This window comes from Belonocnema kinseyi, chromosome 5 (assembly GCF_010883055.1).
Source record: "Belonocnema kinseyi isolate 2016_QV_RU_SX_M_011 chromosome 5, B_treatae_v1, whole genome shotgun sequence".
Classification (NCBI taxonomy): Eukaryota; Metazoa; Arthropoda; class Insecta; order Hymenoptera; family Cynipidae; genus Belonocnema; species Belonocnema kinseyi.
This window is the reverse complement of record NC_046661.1, coordinates 40,441,615-40,447,935: the sequence shown is the minus strand read 5'-3', so window position 1 is coordinate 40,447,935 and position 6,321 is coordinate 40,441,615.

Genomic DNA, 6,321 nt, shown 5'->3' with positions numbered 1-6,321 from the left:
TTACTTCCAGTGTTACTCAGTTCTTCTTACTACTTCTGGTTAACGGGATTATTCGTAGAATAATACCGGAGCTCTAGCGTCTAGTGAATTTCGTAAAATTCCTTTTTCCTCTTTCCAGGTGTCGTTGCGGATCAGTTTTATGTGAAATCTCTGTAATGATTTCGTAAAATCGGAGAAGTCGAAAAGCTGATCCTGGCAGGATCGCCAAATATTATGAGGTAATTTATGTAACTGACTTTTTTGTGTAAACTTGAAGTCAATCTCTGACTTCAAGCGCTTTATTAGTATATATTGATACAAGCTTAGAACTGGCTCCTCGGCGTGAGGTAGCGCTTTATATTGGCTAATTAGACGTAGAGTGGGGGTTAATATCTGTGCTTAACAAGAGGTTCGACCAAAATTATTTCTGTGAACAGTCACAAGGATGCCTTCCAGTCCCGCTCCCCCTGAGATGTTAAAGAAAAGTTAGAAAAATTTCAATTCCATGAATTGCTTGGATTCCGTGAATTCCATGAATTCCACAAGTTCTATGAATTCCTTAAATTCCACGAATTCCTTAAAGGTGGAGTCCACATGCGACCTTAAATTATTTCTTTGATCAGTCATTAGGGTGCCTTTCCGCCCTTACGTGGTGCTGGAAAAGGGGTAGGGGTGAGACCTTTCATTATTTTTGTGACCAGTCACAGAGGTGCTTTCCCACCCGCACGTGGCGTAGGAAAAGGGGTAGAGATGCGACCTTAAATTATTTCTTTTTATTTAGTAAGTAGGGGGCCTTCCCGCCCCACGTGGCGTTGGAAAAGTGGTAGGGTTGCAACCTTACATTATTTCTCTGACCAGTCATAGGGTTGCCTACGCGCCTCCACGAGGCGTTGGAAAAGTGGTAGGGGTACGACCTTACCTAATTTTTGTGACCAGTCACAGGGGTGCCTTCCCGCTCTACGTGGCGTTGGAAAAGGCGTAGGAATGCGATCGTACATTATTTCTGTGACCAGTTACAGGGGTGCCTACCTGCCCCCACGAAGAGTTGGAAGAGTGGTAGGGGTGCAACCTTACCTTATTTCTGTGACTAGTCACAGGGATGCCTTCCCACCCCTACGTGGTATTGGAAAAGATGCAGGGATGCGACCTTAAATTATTTCTTTGACCAGTCACAGGAGTGCCTTCCCGCCCCCACGAGATGTCAGAAAGGGTAGGGGTGCGAATAAAATTATTTCTGTGACCAGTCACAGGGGTGCATTTCCGACCCCACAAGACGTCAATAGAAATTCTTAAGTCGAAAATCGACGATAAAGTGTGATTTATACATAGAACGTTTCGTTAAACGCGTCAAAAGCCCAAAACTATCAAAATAACTTCTCAATTACATGGCCTTACTCTACAATGCATAAAAATCCCTTTTGCATGCTTGAAATATGATTTTTGCCGGTACAGATAGTGTGCATAAACTTCGTAAATAAAAAAAGTAATTTTTTTAATTTTTAAAACTAAAAATTATATTTTCAGGTGTTTTCTTGTCCACCTTAGTAATCAGCGCATTAACATAGATCCGTATACGATTTAAAAAAAAAATTTTAAGGGAAAAAAAACCGGTAACATGCAATGTTGCCGGCGCCGGCAGGCTAGCCGCTTCGTTCCTTAAATTGCATGAATTTCATGAATTCCACGTAACAATTTCATTGTTATAAACAAATGTTATAAACAGATGTACATATAGAGAACTTTTCTAGGATTATATATTTACTTTTTAAGAAAAATAACATTTTGTTAAACACAAATAGTAATCATTTCAGTTTACGAATTATATAAAAAATTGTGTTGCATTCATATGTTTTTGTAGTAAAATTCTTTTATTAACTCAGTACTGATGTAAATGACTATAGTGTTATCCAGCAATAAAAGTTTCTTCTTAGTCAAACAATTCATTTCTTATTACAAATTATATAAGAAAGAAGGAAAATTTCGTTAAACCTCTGTACTCTGCATTCTAAAGCTGCAACTTTATTGAGGTGGACCATTAAAGCCGAATCAGTGATTTCAAAACAATTGCTCACATAATTGGTTAATAACAATCAGATTTGGTGAATGTTCTACGGCACTGTATTATACGCTATGGAAATCTAATATGTGAATATAGGTACAAAATGATCCTTATTGTAAGTGGCGCATAATGCGCTATTGTAGAGAACGCTACAATGGGTAAATTAGCATCGTGTTTGTAACTTCATTTGTCCGCGAAGATCTATTCCTGAAATAACAGAAATGAATTTATTCGTCAGTTTATTTATCAATATAACACATTTATACAAATTCCATCAGGAGCTTTTTGGAACATCCTCTTTAGGTTTTAAGTTAAAAAGAGATGTGTGAAGAATACACCTACTAATAGGGTATACATACGAAAAAAATATTCCCGCTGAGCGGGCACATTCTCATTGCCCACTATGCGCGCGGGGCTTTGCGCCATATTTGAGCGCGCCTAGGGCGCCCGGGTACGCTCTCGCGCTTCGCGCTCGTTTTCGTGCGTTTAATGCATACACGCCAACTACATTTTTTCAAATACTCGTATCATGAATATTATCATTTAAATCGAAAACTATGATTTAAATTTCTGACTAATTACAGCCATAAATTGTAACTGAAATTTTTTCGATTTGTTTGTAAAGAAGTTTCTCAAAGAACCTACGGCTTTGACGATTACACTCTCATTACGAAATTCGCGCTTCGCGCTCGATACTTTGTGTCCACTTGAAAAACTTTATCAAGATATTTTGTAAATCTTGTTCAAATCTACTAAAAACAACGTTTTAAACTTACAGATCTGTTAAAAACAAAAATGGCATATTTTTTAATATGATGCAACTTTTGGAAATTTTTTCTAATTAAGGAACTTTTTGAGAATGTTTTCGAAATATATATTTTATATCTAGTAAAAATTTGGATTGATGTTTATTAACCTATAAAAAAAATGTTTTCCTTTTTTTTTTAAAGTTTCCAAAATGTTGAAAAGCATATAACTTTTTTAATTTTTATCAAATTTAAAAATGTCATGAAGATAATTTACAAGTCTTTTTGCCATGTACAGGAAATTTAACAAAAATTTCTAAAACACATAAAATTTTTTTTTTATTTTGAAAAAAGCTCAAACTTTTCGAATTTTTGTCGAATCAAAAAACTTAGCTGAAATATTTTTCAAATATATTTGATATCTAATGAAAAAATTGAATGAAATTTCTTAATCTATTAGAAAAATATTTTTTTCTATTTTTCTGAACGAACTTAACCATCATTTTGGGAACCTTAAGAATTATATCAAAGGCTGACTAGATTGGACAAATCCTTTAGAGGTAAGCGTGGCTAGAACATTCAGGTAACCATACATACAGGCAGACAGACAAGCATAGAGGCAGACATAGAGATAGACAGAAATACAAACAGACAGACACCGATAAAATTGTATGATTTTTGGATTCTGTACGTGCCAAAACGTAAAGATCCGTTAAAAATCAGAGATCGAAATTTTGGATGATTACATTACACTCTCACGAATGAGAATGTAAAAAATAAAATAAAAAATACTTTTACCTTCACACTCTCGCTTTGTTTCTATCATTGATTCAATACTCAGCTCCTTCAAGCTATCTAAAAAATAAAATTTCTGTAAGCATTTTCGATATTTCGTTACAAAAATGTGAAAATCCTGACAATAAAAACTTTTTAAAAATTTATTTTCAATAGTAAGTACGTGAAGGTGGCCGTGTAATGTTTCCCAAATGAAGAGTAGCTTTAAGACCACTACTATCGCCGAATCCTGATGTTCGAAGTATCGTTTTCGAGTTCAGATGCCAATTTTCTGATGTTTCTGACTTGAAAGAGTAGCAGAATCCATCCATTTTGCAATGCAAAAATTTCACAACAATTCTTGAAATCATAGCGCCACCAACATGATGAAAATATATCTTCACATAAGGGAACGACATTAAGTAAAACTTCGGTAATGTTGATATCTAGTTTCAAAACATCAAAATTCTCAATAATAAACAGTTAATGTCGATAATTCATTTCCACACTGGTGCGAAATCATACAAAAATTGTTTCTGAACAAGGATTTTATTTAGAATCGATTTCAACCGGAAGCGGCCTACCCTATTATCTAAGACCAGATTGAATTTTTGTTTCGTGACATTATATATGACGACACAGAATGCATACGATGCTTTGGAAGAAATCTCTTGTCATACTATAAACATCATTTTAAATAAAAATATTTTTAGTGATCTAAAGTTATCACTCCGGCACCTTAAAGTGACGATTTTGATCTTTTTTTATATTCTTGTACAATCTTGTTTTATTACCAAAATTATTGTATCGCTTATCATATCGAAGTGAGCACACTTTTGCACTTTTGTGCAAAAAGCTGAAACCCTAATTTGTAGGTTATGTTGACTTATCTTTCTGAAATAATACATGAATAATAATAACCGTTAAAACAAACCAAAAATCGAACAAAATAAAATCTATCGTCGATCAAATGCAATAAAATGTTTAAGTCTGTTGCAATCGATCTATCATAGAAAGATTCCAACAGACTTTAACATTTTATTGCGTTTGATCGATTTGATTTGGTTTCATTTGTAGTTTGTGTTATCGGAGAAAATCCATTGTGAATCCAAGTTCATCACGCAAAAAAATATAATTCTTGCAGCTACAGTGAACTTAAGCAGACGTGAGCAGACGATAGAACTTCTATCGTCTGCTCAAGTTCATTTCGAATTCTGAATTTACACGAGCGCCAACTAGGGGACTTAGCAATTACTATAATCCGTTCACCACTTTTCTATGAGAGTGGGCACACCGTGTTCTGGATTAGCAGCTTCGCAAATAGCGTTGAGGAGGGGTGTTGGAGATTCATCGTTATTAGTGATACTTCAAGGAAGCAGTGGAAGGGGTTGACTTCTTGGCTAAGGACCCAAGGACCTAACGCCCGTTAAGTTCCGTCTACAGTACCTTGACTCCCATGTATTTTTCTGGCCACATATTTGGTGCGCTGACCGTGCAATCTTCCGTTGTTCCGAAGAATGAGATTAATCTATGACATCACATAGTAACCTCAAAATCATTTTCAATTATCGTTTTTGATATCGCTAATGATATCAATATTGCTGAACATTGTTCGTTTCTTTTAAACGTGTGCAAGTGTCAGTTTAAAGTTACTTAACATAAATCAAGTGACGCAATTAAGTTGTAAGTATAGAATAATTTCATAGCGTTGCTGCAGAGGACATCTTTGAATTGTAATTAACAGAATAAACTACACATTTTTCGATTCACAATTAAAATTCAAAGATATCCTACAGCATTGTTATAAAATTATTCTATACTTACAACTGAATTGCGTCACTTGATATATCCTAGTGGGCACCGGGACGTTCTAAAGAGGTCCTTAGAGTGTACCTCTACGTCATATGATTTGACACATCTAAGACATCCTCTAGATCTTCTTATGTCTTTAAAAGGTCCTCAGGACGTCCTTAAGACGTCCACTGAAAGACTTATATAGGACAAGTTTAGGACTTGTGTGCCCACTGAGGTGTTATGTAACTTTAAACTGACACTTGCACACATTTAAAAGAAACGAACAATGTTCAGCAATATTTATACAATTAACAATAAAAAAACGATAATTGAAAATGATTTTGAGGTTACTATGTCACGTCATAGATTATTCTCATTCTACGGGACAACTGAAGATGACTCTGTTGGCGTACTAATGTTACGTTTCGCGCAGGTCCAATGGCTGCGTAACTCTAATTAGTGATTCGTGCTGTTGATTAAATTATTGAAATAAATCCGAAAATTATTTAAAGTAAAGAATAAAAAATATTTATAGTTTGAGTAAATAAAGTATATATTGTCGAAACTTTAATAAAGTTAGGCAAATCCGGATTACAATTATTAATCTAAAATTTAAAAAGAGCCTGAGTTGGATAACGAACCAAACTATAGATTGTCGAGAATTGATCTGATCTGGTTCATCCAGCATCCACCCTCGTTGCTTGTTTTCTTCATGGTACCATCAAAGCTATTTTACCTAGATGCGGCAAGGGTCTAGTTAGGCCACATGTCACTTGAGCGGCGCTATCGGCGATTTTGTGGCTTCGTTTTTTTCCGGTACTTTTCGGCTAAATTCGGCAATGCCGCTACATTTAAACGGATTATTTGGACCACATGCCACGAGACGGCGCAATAAACTCTGCTTTGTTCGAGCGGGAATTTGAAATTTTTTAATTATTATGGATTATTGATTTATTCTCCAGGACTGAA